Genomic DNA, 16207 nt, shown 5'->3' with positions numbered 1-16207 from the left:
CAGACAGGGCTGAGCCATGCCTTCTCATGGTGTTTTTAAATTGTCCTTTGAATAAATAATAATGGTAATGATAATAGATGAATGTTGCAAATAAGCAATTCATCTGCCAAAAATAAAAAATAAAAAAAAATCCCTGCTGTTGAACATTTCCCAGCATATCACACAAATGGATGTTAGAGAGCACTGTGGCCTTTCTGGCTAGACAATGTCTCTGACAGTGACCAAGTTGTCACTTGTACCAAAGCAACCAAGTATTTGGTTGTATTTAAAAATTGTTCTGACAGTTACTTCTTACCCGGTTAAATGAGAGTTGGGGTTGGTAGGAAGACTGGAGGATCCATTTGAAGGAATTTAAGTCAGATTGGAAGGAGTTATTTTTAGTAGAAATGACTCTTTTAGAGTATGTGATTGAGTCCAACTTTTCCATTTATTTTCTTATTTTCTCCACTCTGATCTGAGCAATTGATCATGCAACCAAACTCCACTTACATCTGGTACTAAGATTTGGCAGCAGTTTGGAGATAGAGAATGCCAATAACTCACATTAAGATTTAAAAACAATTGGATATATCACAAAATCTTAGGCTAAATGGAATATGTAATGGGTACTGGATACTCATCCACATCCTCTCTTCAAGGCCAATACATCCAACCCCCAGTTGCTATGAATGCCAGCTGCATTGGTTCACAGCTGCAACCCTAGCTGGAGGTTGCCCTTGGGAATGGCGGACTGCCTTACCCTCCTAGGGTTGGGGAAAGGGGCAGCCCTAGCAATCAATGATTGGCTGATGAATAATGCCAGCATTTTGTCTCAATTTGGAATAGCTCTGAAGAACTACCCCAGTTTCAGAATTCCTTTTACGGTTGACTAAGTCCTTAGCTGATACACTCTGTTCGATCCAACCTTTTTCACGGTCTTAGCACTCTCCAGTCAACCTTCTGTCCACAACTCCCCAACTCATCTTCTTTTCCCAGGGGACTATACCCAACATCATCAGGCTCAAGTATTCACCTGATGCATAAGTCCCCTCCATTGCCCTTAACCAGAGAGGTCTAGCATGTATCTTCATCCAGTGAGAGGGACTTAACCACTGCTCACTGCCACACTACACTCTGTTCTCTTGCTGAGAAGCTCTGCTGTTACAAAGGCTGTCCTTAGTTTGAATTGAAATCCACCCCTCTTTAGAAATAGGTTTATTTTCCAGGCAAACATTGTGTATTCTGATTTGTTTCAGTTGAAATTGCTTGGTCTTATAAGAAGACCGTTACATACAGTCCCCATCCCTGAGAACCTTCCATGGGAAAGAGAAGGTATGCTGCTAAATGGGTGCCACTGGAATTCAGAGAAAGGAGGGAGTCCTGAACGGTGGTGATGGAGTGGCTTCTTGGGAGAGGTACCTCTTGAGCAAGGCTCACAAACATGTGCAAAATCTGTACTGGGACTTGGAAAACTCCTTTTCAGTGGAGATGCTGGGCATGCTCATCAACTGAAACTTACTGCCATTTTCTATTTTCATTTTGACCTATTTTCCTTTTTTCTTCTGCTAACACCTTAGGCTCTCCTTTGGAGTCTCTGCTCTCACATCCATATGATTCAAATGAAGTGGGCACACTCTCAGCTTCAAGGATCAGCTTGTGACTTGGGTCTGGCTAGTCAACTCCCCATCCCCCTTTTGACCACATTGATGAACATGTGAGATGGTTAATCTCATGGTATTCACTCCCAGGACTTTTATTACAATTACTGGAAAAGAAAAGTTCTAATTTGTTCAGTTGTGAGGCTACATAAGAATAATCCATGAGCTTCTATGGGCCAATCAGAGAGAAAGGCAAAGTGTATTAGAGTTCTCCAGAGAAATGGAACCAGTAGGATAGATAGATACAGACATAGACATAGACATAGACATAGACATAGACATATAGATATGTAAAAGGAGATTTATTATAGGAATTGGCTCACATGGTTATGGAGGCTGAGAAGTCCCACAATCTGTTGTCTGCAAGTTGGAGAACCAGAAAAACCAGCGGGTATAATTCAAACCAAGTTCAAAGGCTTGAGAATCAAAAGGCTGATTGTGTAAATTCTGGTTTGAATATGAAAGCCTGAGAACCAGGAGCACTGAAGTCTGAAAGCAGGAGAAATGGATGTCTCAGCTCAAGCAGAGAGTGAATTTGCCCTTCTACCTTTCTGTTCTATTTGAGCTCTCAAGGAATGGATGATTCCCACTCACTTTGGGAAGGGCCATCTGTTCTACTCAGCTCAGCAATTCAAATGCTAATCTCTTTTGGGAACACCCTCAGAGAATACCCTAAAATGGTGCTTACCACCTATCTGGACATCCCTTAGTCCAGTCAATTGGACTAATAAAACTAACCATCACACAGAATTTAGCTTAGAGTGAGAGTTACCAAGAGGGAGGTAAGGAGAGAGGCAGGGGGGTGGGGATCAGAAGGCGGAAGAGAAGGAAGTATTTCAATTTGATATTATCTGAGCCCTGCCTAGTCTTTATCAATGCATGAACTTGAACCAAAAATTCTCTTTAGGTTTGAGCCAGTTTGAATTATATCGTTTATCATTTGCCACAAAATGACACCTAACTAATATAGGTGTGAAACCAGTACTTTAACTCTACTGTGATGTCAAAGCCCTGAGCTTACTACAGAGGGGGGATCATGTGCCAGCAAGCTTGATGGCTGCAGAAGGCTCCCTGGAGAAACCAAGCCTACCATTCCACCAGGTGGAATCTATATGAGCAACTCCCTCATTCCTCCCATTTGTAAAAGTTCAGACATACTTGTTCACTTACTACAAGTTTTAGGATCCTGTCAGTTTTTCTTCAGTGATTAGCACTGTCCATCAGCTCTTCTGCAGAGCTCATAGATGAACGGCTTTTAGAACAAGCTCCTTTTCAGCCTTGAATTCAGATGTCCAAGTAACTCAAATAACTTCATTTCTGAGGTAGATATGAAAATGGTCCGTTCAAAAGTGAATGTCAATTTGCAAACCTTAAAATTAAGAAACATACCACACTGGATTGACTCCACAATCCTTTCTGTCTGTGATGTGGACATTAAGGGACAATGGGGGCAGGGTAAATCTTCTCTGTCCCATCCAGACCCCCTCCCCCCAGGATTTCAAAGACTTTGATCATTTCTTTCTCAGCCTTTACATTTCCAGAACAAAGGGGTCCATTTTGATCTATCCTTGGATGGCACTCCTGCCCCTACGTCCTTGATCATTTTCCATGTCCTCCTCCTCACTTCCTCCAGTTTCTTCATGTCTTTTAAAGGTGTGCCCAGAACTGCACACAATATTTCCAGAGATCAGAGAATCAGGCTTTTATCTTTATCCATTGATGTTAAAAAATTTGATCATGATAAAATGAATCATTCTAAGGAATTTGTATTGGAATCTAAGCACAAAGTCATTCATTTCCTTCCTTCACTTACTCACTGAGTTACTCAGTTAGAAACTAGGACAATCCCACTGTCTGCCCAGGCTTGTGGTAGGCCTTTTGGGATACCAGACAGGATAAGAAATCATGCTTTTCCCTCCAGCAGTGCATAATAGAGCTGGTAACACAAGACCAACTTGTAAGAAGCCACCCACACTAATGTGTTCTGCTAGAATTTTACGTGAAACAGTGAAGAGCTTTTCCACCTGTTATCTCTTTTGATTTTCATACCAATTGCATTTTCATGAGGGGCTGAGAGTTAGGGAAGTGGAGATACTCAGAATTCACATGCAAATCATCTGGCTCCAAATTCATGAGACTTTCCCCTGGAAAATGACTCCCCTTACCAGTCACCCTGGGAAGGTCTTAATTCTACAATTCTGAGATACAACAGTAAAGAACCAAACTCCAAAGTGAGTTATAGCCTAAGATAAATGTGGGAATAAAAAGCTTCCATAATATGAGTACCTGTAGAGAGTAGACTTTTGAAATAAAACTTCCAATTTAGGGTTTTTCTGGAATCTTATTGATGAATCTAGAATGGGCTGAGCTTACTTTTCATATCAAATCCACTCTTGGAGACCTCTTTTTCCATTGCATTGCCTGCCATCAGTCACTTCTTAATCCAAATACAAAATCTTGATTTCATTTGACAAATCTCCCTTTTCCCACTCTCAGTTCAAATTTGAATGACTCTGGGCTCTGGATCCAAGAGTAGACATATGGCCTGACCCTGGCCACTCATATTATCTCCATGCGTCTGGAATTGGTCCAGAGATAGGTACATGATTTGTGGGCTGATCTGTGACAATTAGGGTCAGCCCTGTGATTTCTGGAAAAGTTGGGAAGAGCAAATTCTCTTACTGGTGGGAGGGAAGCATGAGGCTGCAGGGGGCCATCTAGCCCCCAAGTGAGAAGAGGCAGTCTGAGAATAGTCAAACAGAAGAAAGCAGAGTGGAGAGGCAAGCTAGGTTAGTGGTAAAATTCGCTGAGCATTCCTATTCAGCTCTGGACTTTTAGTTATAGGAGCCAGTGATATCCTTCCTTGGCACAACCTAACTGGAGTTGTGTTTCTGTAATTTGCAACCAAAGAATTTGACAAATATTCCCATCCACATACAAATTACCTCCTGGTGACAAGAGTTTCTTTTCTCCTTTCTCCTTTCTCCTCTGCATTCCCTAGCCTTGATTGTCTTAGACCATGACTGTACCAGTCACTAGGCTTAGGGAGCTTCATGAGGGTTGGCACCTCTTTGTCTTTATTTATGTCTTAACACCAGCAGAGTTGAATGGAAGAATAAGTGCCATTTTGGCAGTGTGGATAATGCCACATTTCTTCCACGTTGACAGAAAAGACTGTAAAAATCCATTCTCAGGTTTTTTTTTAAATTTATTTATTTATGATAGTCACACACAGAGAGAGAGGCAGAGACAGAGGCAGAGGGAGAAGCAGGCTCCATGCACCGGGAGCCCGACGTGGGATTCGATCCCGGATCTCCAGGATCGCGCCCTGGGCCAAAGGCAGGCGCCAAACCGCTGCGCCACCCAGGGATCCCCATTCTCAGGTTTTGATAACCTAAAATAGCATTGCAAGTAATTTATTACTAAACAGTCAAATTAACCAAGGTAATAAGGTTTGTAAATTGCTTATCTTTTTATGAGATTCAATGTTATCCTGATAAGCATCACTGTCGCTAAAATTCCAACATGCCTTCTCAAATGGAAATAAAAGGGTGTTGGGGACATTACAAATAACTGAATGGCACAGAGCCTTTCCAACTATGTAACTGCCTGCAGTGAGTGCCATGATTGAGTATTTTATATTTGTTGAAATCCTGAGTTATTTTAGTGATTCGGAGGTGGACTTTGTCAATACAATCCTACAAATAAGAGAATGTGCATTGTTATCCATCTTTCGGATCATGGGGTGAAAATCTTGGCAATTGGGGCCTAATGTAGTACCCTCTGTTTCTGTCCTTTAATTTGGCTTCCGAATTACTTCAAAATTCTAGCCCACAACTTTTTTTCCTGGCTACCATCTCCTGTAATAGCCAAGGTATATTTATTCCATGTCCAGTCAATAGATCATGCCTAGTCTCACCACTGTAGCTCAATCACTAGACTAAAAACTCTTTATTCTCATATATTTCAATCTTGCTTATCTCCTCTTTGACAAGAAGCCAAGCACTATTCCTCTAACCTAGATGATATTTCCATCTGCTTTAATAAATTGCTTAAATTTTTTTAAAAATTGGAAACTATAAAATTTATTATTTTTTTTTAAATTAATTATTTTTTGGTGAATAGTTCCAGGAGTCTTAACATGTGCAGGTTTAATTAACTACAACTGCAATCATGGCACAGAGCAGAATCAGCAAGCCAAAACATCCCTTTGTGCTGGCTGGCACATTGTAGCCAAAGCCTGGCTTTTCCAAGTGCCTGGAAATCACTGACCCATTCTGTGTCCCTCTAATTTTCCTTTTACAGAATGCCATATAAATGGAGTCACATAGCATGTAAGCTTTGAGATTAGCTTTTTTTCTTTCACTCAGAATAATGTCTTTGATACTCATCTATTTTATTTTATATATTAATAGTTCATTTCTTTTGATTGCTGAGTAGTAATTCATGGTATGAAGGTCTGATCATTTATTTATCTATTCATCTGTTAATGGATATTTGGGTTGTTCCTAGATTTTAGCTTTTATAAATGAACCTGCTAGTAGCAGTGTGTGAAAGAGATTATATGTTTTCATTTTTCTCAGGTAAATAGGAATGGAATTTCTGGATCAGAGGAAACATGTTTAGCTTTACAAGAAATTGTTTTCCAGGATGGCTGTATGTGTAGCATTGTGCATTCACACCAGCAATGTATGTGAGTTCCAGTGGCTCTGTATTGTAATTAGCACTGATATCATGAGCTTACTTTACAATGCTGTTTCTTTTCACGTTTTTTTTTTTATCTTCAATATGTCTCTTAGATGAAGGATTTCTTCAAATCTCTTGCCCATTTTTACTGAATTGTTTTCCTTATTGTTGAGATTTAGTAGTTCTTTATACATTCTAGCTATAAGTCTTTTGTTGAATATGTGACTTTCATATATTTTCCTCCCAATCTGTAGCTCAAGTTTTTATTCTCTTAACAGTGCCTTTGCAAAACAGTAGTTTTTGATTTTGATGAAGTCCAATTTACTAATTTTTTCCTCTGTAAGAATCATACATTTGGTGCCATAGATAAGAGCATTTTACCTAATGCAAGATCATAGAGATTTCCCTATTTTTCTAGAATTGTTACAGTTTTACACTTAGATATATTAGATATATGAGTTAATTTTGTAGAAGGTATAAGATATGGATTAAGGTTAAGCTTTTTTTTTTATATAGAGATGTCTAACTATTCTATCACTATTTGTTGAAAAACCTTTAGCTAAACGAAAAGGCAAATAAAGAGAAGACCAAACTTACCAGTAACAAGAATGAAAAAGGGAATGTCATCACAAGCCCCACAGACATTAAATGAATATTTATACACATAAATTTGATATTTTATTTTATTTTATTTTTAATTTTTTTATTTACTTATGATAGTCACACAGAGAGAGAGAGGCAGAGAGAGAAGCAGGCTCCATGCACCAGAAGCCCGACGTGGGATTCGATCCCCGGTCTCCAGGATCACGCCTTGGGCCAAAGGCAGGCGCCAAACCGCTGCGCCACCCAGGGATCCCCAAATTTGATATTTTAGATAAAATGAACCAATCCCTCTAAAGCCACAAACCAGCAAATAGACCCAAGAGGGAACAGGTTACTTTGCACTGTCATATGCATTCTAAAGATTTTAAAATGAGAAAATGTGTTAAATTTATCCAGATATTTACCATTTCAATTGATTTTCCTTCACTCCCAAAGGTCCAAGTTTTCTTCTACTATTATTTCCTTTCTACTTTAAGAACTTTTTTTTACACTTATTTTCATGCAGTTTTGCTGATCATGAATTCTCTTTGTTTTCCTTTACCTGAGAATATTTTTATTTCAACTACATTCCTGAAAGATATTTACTGTATACAGAATTTTAGATGGATAGGGAGGGTGTTTTTTTGTTTGTTTTACTGTCAGTACTTTTAAAATGTCCCATTACTTTAAGCTTCCATGATTAGTAATGTGAAATTAGTCCTTTGAATTGCTATTTCCTGTGTGTATTGCTTCCTTTTCCTCTGGCTGCTCTCAAGAGTTTTTTTTGTTTTTGTTTTTGTTTTTGTTTGTTTTTCCATTATTTTTGGTCTTCATCAGTTTGACTGTGGTATGTCTTTGCATGAATTTCTTTGAGTTTTTTCTACTGGTGGTTCACTGAGATTTTTTGGAAAACATTTATATCTTTCATCATATTGGGAAATTTTTTGATGTTATTTCTTTAAATTTTTTTTCTCTACCACACTTATTCTCCTCTCCAAATGTTAAACCTTTTAGTATGTATGGTCCCCCGATTTCCTGAGATTCTGTTCTTTTTTTTCTTCATTTTCACACACCCTCACCTGCCACCTATTATTCAGATTGGATGTTTATCTTCAAGTTTACTGATTCTTTCTTCTACAATTTACATTTTGATGTTGAGTCCATCAACTGAAAAAAATTTTTGTACTGTATTGATTGTATTTGGTTGTGTTTTATAGCTTCTATTTCTCTGCTGAGACTTTCTATATTTCCCTTATTTCAAGAGTGTTTGCCCTTATTTCTTAGAGCATGATTAGAAATAGCTACTTTGAAATCTGATAATTTCAGCATCTTGTTATCTTGACTGGTGTCTGTTGCTTGTCTTCTTTGCAAATTGTTGAGATATTTTCCATATGTCAAATAATTTTGGATTGTATCTTAGATGTATTAGATATAATGTGATATGACTTTGGGTCTTTATTTTAATACTATAGAAAGTTTTTATTCATTTTTATTTGCTTTAACAAAGTACTTGTAACTCGGTTACATTTAGGCCACACCAACTTTTTTGTTAAGACTTTATTTATTCATGAGCGACACACAGAGGCAGAGACATGGGCAAAGGGAGAAATAGGCTCCTCGCAGGAATCCTGATGCAGGACTCCATCCCAGGACCCCAGGATTGTGACCCAAGCCAAAGGCAAACACTCAACCACTGAGCCAGCCACCCAGGTGACTTAGGCCACACCAACTTTTAATGGGCTGTTGTTTCTATGTCATTTCAGTTTCAAGGCTTTTGCAGTGCTGTTCAGATTTGGTCCACATGTATGCCACTCTGGGCAAATGACCAACCCTGTGGTTTAGTTCTGGAAGCCTCAAGTATCAAGGCCATGCATGCACAACTTGTGGGTGAGCCCTGAAATTCATATATAATCTTGCAATGTATTTTTCTCAAACTACCTCCTCTCTTCAATCTTCTGACACTCTGGCTCCCCTTCTTGGTCCTGTGGCTAGAAAGCTGGCATTTTATAGTCTCTGTAATTTGCTACATAGTCCCCACAGCTAGATCTGAAATTCTGTGGTCAGATGGCAAGAAGACAGAGGTGGACCTAGAGGGTATTATGTTAAGTGAAATAAGTCAGTCAGGAATGACAAATATCATATGATTTTACTCATATGTGGAATTTAAGAAATAAAACAGATGAACATAAGGGAAGGGAAGGAAAAATAAAATAACAACAGAGAGGGAGGCAAACCATGAAAGACTCATAACAATAAGAAAAACTGTTGTTAGAGGGGAAGTGGGTGGGGGATGGGGTAACTGGGTGATGGGCATTAAGGAGGGCGTTTGATGTGATGAGGACTGGGTGTTATATGCAAATGATGAATCACTAAATTCTACCCCAAAACTAATTATACACTATATGTTAACTAAATTGAATTTAAGTTAAAAAAAAAAGAAGAGACAAAAGCAACAGGGATCTCCTATACTTTGTTCAGATACCAATTTCTCTGATCAAAAGGCTTCCCCTTGCTCAGAATTTCAGATGCTGGCTAACAGCCACTACCATTTCTGCTCTGCCCCTGCCCACTATGGGATTAAATTTTGGGACTGGAGATTGCCTGGACACTGGAATAAAAGAAAAAAACAAAAACAAAAAATAGGTGGGGGGGAGTTTCTGTACTATCTCTGTGCTGTAGGTACCCTCTTTCTTATTCTTTGGACTAGAAATAAATGACTTCTTTTGAAGCTCTTTATGTTCCTAACTACTCTGAAGTTTCAAGATTTGGGCTAAGTTTGAGTCCAGATCTACAGAATCAGAAGGAAAAAAAAATGAGATTGGTCTGCCACCTTTAACTTTTCAGAGTCTTTAGGTAGCTGTTCCATTCATTCTACAATGGACAAGACTGAGTGGACTCTGCTTTGTTCCTTTTTCCCCCAAACCAGAACCTCTTTGCCTCAGTTTCTTGTCTACCCAAACTGTACATTAATATCTTGAAATAAGTGGCCTTCTGTCAACCTTTCTGTAACTTCCTCAGTTCCTGAACTATGTGCCACAAATCAGGAAGTGAACTTTACATGCATTGTATAATTTCATCTTTAACAGCAACAGTAAGATGTAGGTATTCTTACTCTCATTTTATAGACTAAGAAACAAAGTCCAAAAAGGAGTTAAATAACTCAACTGAGTCACATAGGTAGACCAGGATTCTAACTCAGATCTGTAGACATTTTTATTGTATCATGGATATAAACCTTATCATAATATTCAATGTTGACATAATTATTACTTCCTTATTACAAAGAAAGAGATAGGTGCAGAAAAGCAGTGTGGCAAGTTGGGCTTCAAACTACAGAATTAAAAGTGCAGTTCCTTATTAACTACTTCATGAGAAATTTATGTGGCTAGATATGTAAAAAGGGCTCAGCAAATATTGCCAGACAGGGATTTTGTAAGGGAAACATGTGTTTCAACACAAAAATAATTATTTTTATCATAATGGGGAAACTGGGTTAATGTCTTAGATCCCCACAGCATTGTTTATTAACTTACAGAGTGTGTTCTTCAATTTCTTTACAGGTGCCTTTCCTCCTTCACCTTGTTTCATTGATTATAACACACCAGTTTTTTTATTTTCTAAGTGTTTTCAACCAGAGCAGCTGAATTTCAATCTGGTTGTTGTCCTATATTCTCCACATTTCCCATGCATGCACGGGCAAATTAAAAAGCCATGGAGGTTTCTTTCTGTATAGTAGTCTTCTGCTTCCCCAAGCACAGATAGCATGTCTGTAAACCTGGAGCTGTGTGGTTGCTCTCATCAGAATGGAGGAGATGATCACATCTGGAATTTACACAAGATTCCATTCAGTGAGGCTGACTATCCCCTCCCCAGATGGGAGCCCATTCACCATGGCCTTTTAGTGCTTCAGGTGGAATAAAGATGTTACTATAAAGATAGTCTATGAAATGAGAGTAAATATAGTGGCCTTGCATCAGAGAGCTTTCTATATTAGAGAAGATTATAATAAAGACAGAAGGTGCATTGTGACCCCCATCTTGCCACATTTCCATAACAACGCGGCTTTGTGGTTCCAGTGGGGCAAGGAATCAGGAGAGAGATTTATAGATGTTTTATTTATGTGCAGATTTTTCAGTGTCAAAGAAGGGGGAAGGGCTTCTCTCAGGTGTATTTCTCTAGGTAATTGATGGAAGTATAAATTCACCAAACTGATCAGCTTTTAGAAATCTTTTTTGCTAGTTGATTCTTAAACTCTTTTACTAGTGATTTTTAAAAAGGTATATATTTAAAAGGGAGAGAGCCATCGAGCAAGAGAGCGTACTATCAAAACAAAAAACACTTCACTGAAATTAGTCTTTGGAAGAGTTCCATGGTATCTCAGAAATATTTTGCCCTCTCCACTGAGCTGCTTCTTTTATCTCTTTCTTTTGGAGGTCCTAATTTAGTGAATATAGAGGATATTCAGATGTGCATAGCTAATTTAGGACCTGCCCCGAAGAGACCCCTCATGCACACATGTCCCTACTGCCACCAACTGCAAGAGAAAAAGTACAGAATTTTGTAAAGCAGGTTTGAAAATAATCAGCTCCAAAGGCTGGAAGTGGGCTGGATTTTCATCATTTGGACAGATGGTATGGTCAGAAAGACTTTTCCCCAATAGCTTGAGATTGTAGATTCCGGGGTGTCCTAGAATAGGAATTCCTAGAATAGGAAATGGGATCTACACCCAGTGTCCACCAAGAGTCAACCCCACATTTTCCCAAGACCTTGAATTGGCAGCACTAGGGCCTCCTGGAGGTTCTGAACTTGATGTCCTGGAGATTGTTTACTTAGCACCTGGCTGAGAATTCTTTAAAGTTACAAAGGAAAATTTAAAAAAGAGGGGAGGGGGGGAAATGCTCAGGCAACAATTACAAAAACAACTTCACCCCACTGAGTTTTATAGATTCTAGTTGCCGGCAGTGAGCTCACAGATGGCAGAAAGTGAAGTCACCAACTGAGGGGAAGAGTTTACCTGGTGCCAGAAAACCACATGGTCATGAAAAACAAAACAAAACAAAACAAAAAAAACCTCACATGGATCCAGGTGTCCCAGGCTTTAAGAACTGAAGTCAAGGTAGGAATAGGTTCAATTGTTAACTTCCTTGCTGGGAAAGACCTTAGAGAGAGGGGCAGAATGTGAGTGGCCCCAAATAGTGTGGTGAAGACTTTCTTGATTGTTCCTAAATTTCACTTCTATTTTGTGATTTCCCCCAGCACCAATTTGCTTAACACATATTTTTACTAGTGATCTGGATAAACATAAAACAAACACATTTTTGAAAGAAGATCAAAAGCGATTGATATGTGGAGTATTGCTCTCCTTTCATTCCCTGGTTGATTGGTTCGTGTGTTTGTTTTTGATGATATCACTACTGGATTACTTTGCATGGGATTAGATTGTTATAAAAAATGACTTGATTATGTGAATTGTAAAATTAACCAACATTCTTAGTTTTTCAAATAATACGGTTTTTCCTCATAATATTTAATTATTTCCTGAACATTTGTTGTCCCATCTCCTACGTGTTAAAGCACTCTCCTAGGCATTTGGGTGTGTACTATGTATGAAGATGAAGAAGATAACATATTTGTCCTCAAAGCATTTAGCATGTATTAGGATGAAAGACAAATGAAAATGAATAAGCAGAACAAAAAACAGCATGTAATAAATGCCATAAGATGTTTCAGTAAGTGACATGTGTTAGTTTAACCAACCCAATTTTTCAGTACAATGTCTGGTAGGGAGAGTAGAGCCACCTTTGCACAATAAGTGAATTAATTAGTAAATGAAGTAGAGAGTTATTTGGATGATATACTATGGAAGTTAAGAGGGAGTAGATATTTCCTGGAGTAGGAGTCAGGGAGGAGTTGCCTTTTGAGCCTTGATTGTGGAGATTTGTATATTTGGAGATAAAAGGAAGGGCTTTTCAGGACAAGAGAACAACATGAGCACATGCTCAGCTGTGAGATAATGAGAGATATGCTTGGCAGTATGCAAGCCATCCAGTTCTGCTGAGCAACCATCACAATATACACTGAAATACATTGGAACAAAAATAAAACTAAATAAACCAGGCACTTGTGCCCTGGCTGGATTAATAAAATGTGGGACGCAGCCCCACTGGGAAGTAGTTTGTCATTTGAAGCAAGCCAAGTCCTGGAAGCATCAAAGCCAGCCAAAATGACATTAAAAGGTGGACAAGTGATCTAAATTCTCTGGACTTTGGTTTCTTTATCCGGATAGTGGTGTGGCTAGTACCTATACTGCATGGTTGTTCTGAGGAATACGTGAAGCTAGGTCCATAAATTAGGGGCATATGTATACATGACACAAGTATATTATTTTTTGTTAATAGTAACAATAATAAGAGCAGATATTATTTAGCCAGGTGTGGCTAAACATTGCAACGTGGGTACCATTCATTTGAATTCTACTGAGTTTATGTAATTATAGACAATAAGATATCTAAATAACTTGCCCATTAAATCCACTCTATTTTGTGATTTACCTCATGCATGGATCTGCTCAGCTGCATCTGGCTGGAAATTTTGAACAGTGTCATCACCAGAGATTTAGTGCGTCTTATGTAGATGAACATAAAACCAAATGTTTTCAAAGGAAGCAAGCTAAAGAAGAAATAGGAAAGGAACACAATGTGTTGGTGAATGGGGCAAAAGTTTTGTTGGAGCCAAAGCTAAATTAAAACCCTTGTTCAATCACTTACTATCTCTGTGACCTTGGGTAAATTACCTAACGTCTCAGAGTTTGGGATATCCTCATTGTTAAAGGGGATGATGATGATGATGATGATGATGATGGCAGTAGCAATAACAGCAACTAACAACAAAGCAGCAACAGTAGCAATAACATTTCTTCATACAGTCATTGTTGAAAGCACACTGCCTGAGACATAATATTATTATTTATTGTTGTCTTATTTCCCTTTATGTATTCCCCTTAACAGTTCCAACACCAGGTACCAGGACTTGTGGCAAGGATGAATTTCCGTGCGTGGTGATGGAGAAGAGTATATTTGTTTGCTATGGGAGAACTTAAACCTGGACCCAAACTCTGCCACCAGTTTGCTGGATGACCTATTACTCAACTGCCATTTCTTTATTTCTTAAATGCAGAAGTTTGACTGGATAAGTTCCATCTTCAAGATTCTGTACACCTAGTATCTGAATTTCCCAGCAAACTGAGTCTGTGTGTACATTGCAAAAGATGATTTGAAAGATCAACCAAAACCAACACACCATCTCACATATTTATTTTGTTCATTTAAATAATCAAAAAGCCACACAAAATAGTAAAAAATAATTAAAAAAATTTTAAAAGCCAAACCTCTGCCTTAGTGCAGGCTGTCACAGAGGAAACCATACTTCCTCCTTTAACTCAGGTTTGTTCTTTTGGGAAGACGGTTATATTGTGAAATTTAGTAGTAACTTTGCAGTCTTTAGATTTTTGGTAACATAAATAGAGAGCATCTAGATAGTTTACTGAGGTTTTGTGTGTTGGATACACCTCAGAAAAACTCTTTTTAAATAGCTGCTAGCTCACAGGATTGAAAGATACCCTAAACCATTAAAAAAAATTCATAGATACTATTGGTAGAGGCAATTTGGATAACTTTTTTTTTTATAATGGCCCGACGGAGTTGGGAGATAAGCATTTTCAAGCTACCCCAGGCACCTGAGAATGCACAGCATCTGTTTTTCAGAAGCCAAATGGCAGAGGCATAGTCTAGTCTTCTTGGTACATTCTGGAGTGCAGCCTGGACCCTGTGGAGTGCCACATACCTCAGCCACTTTGATCCTCAAACAAAGATCTATGGAAAACTGGGACTTCACACAGGCAAAGAAAACCAGAGACAGGCAGTTTCTAAACAGGACCTATACAGTCCACAAAAGCCGATATCCTCTGTTCAGCTCACACAGACTGCTCTCCAGGTAATCTGTGACTCTTAATGGCTGTCCAGGGCCCAGACTGGGGTGAAACAAACAAGACAGCAAGGATATACTCCAAGAGTGAGTGCCTCCTCAGATTTTATGCCCTAGGTTCCTTGCTTGCCTCAACCTAGTTTTACCCCTGTGGTTATCTATAGTTCATATATTCATTCAATGAACCTTTACTGAGTTCCTAGTAAGTGCCTGTCACTGTGCTGCATGCTGGCAAAACTAATAAAACAGTCCTCATGGGGTTTTGTTCCTGCAGCGAACTGCAAGTCAATATGACTGGAATCGTTTGCAGAGGTGGAAGTGTTTCAAAAAATAATGTGGGGAAGTGAGCAGGAAATTGAACACGTATGTGATTGTGGACCACCCTCAGGAGGATAAAGCATTTAGAAGTTCCATGACTATGGAGACATGTTTGTGTTGTTAGCACTCTAGACACAGTACCTAGCAAGAGAATAGGTAGGAGCCCAATGCTTGTGTTCTATGTGTGATAGTTAGCCTTTGGCTTTTCAGAAGAGTAGCAACTTTTCCATTTGGCGTTTTATAAATATCATTCTGACGGCATTATGGAGGACAGATTAGGGGGAAGAGAGTCTAAATGCAGAAAACCAGTTATAGGATGATTGCAGTGGTTAAAGTGAAAGATGATAAAAGCCAATATCAAACCCAGAATAGATATGAGCAACAAGGTATGAGAAAAGGAAGGATATAGAATTAAAAAAGGTTTGGTAGGAGATGTAGATTTTGTGGAAAAGATGATTCACTTTGGGACAGCTTTGAGTTTGAAGTGACTGTGGAACATCAAAGTGAAGGTAACTAGAGGGCAATGGTTCTGGAAGCGAGCCAGAAGTCTGTGCTTGTGAATATAGATTTGATTCCAGAAACAGTTATGGGCTTTATGGAATCATTTACTCCCTCTCATGAGAAAACTAGCAGGGGCTTGAGGTGTAGAGAGAGGAAAATGGGAGGAACAATAAAACTAGGACATCTGAATACTAAGGCCCCATGTCAATTACCTCTTGATGGACCTATCTTCTTCCTCATACAGTGACGTTATTGGTTTAGGTTATCTCTTTGTTCCTTCCAAATTTTATGTTCATTGGCTATTCTAATTCAGGATAGACAATAAAGTCTAATGTCTACAGAAGCAAGGTAACTTTTTCTAAATTAGTGAAGTTGGGCAGGTGGAGACCATGGGGGAGTATATGTTTAACCTCATCTCCTTATAGAGTCCATATTATGTGTGGAGAAGAGATAGAGTGTATATTCACTCCTTATCTCTAGATAACTGTTGCCACATGAAG

This window comes from Nyctereutes procyonoides, unplaced genomic scaffold, assembly GCF_905146905.1.
Source record: "Nyctereutes procyonoides isolate TBG_1078 unplaced genomic scaffold, NYPRO_anot_genome, whole genome shotgun sequence".
Classification (NCBI taxonomy): Eukaryota; Metazoa; Chordata; class Mammalia; order Carnivora; family Canidae; genus Nyctereutes; species Nyctereutes procyonoides.
Note: the sequence above shows the minus strand (reverse complement) of the source record.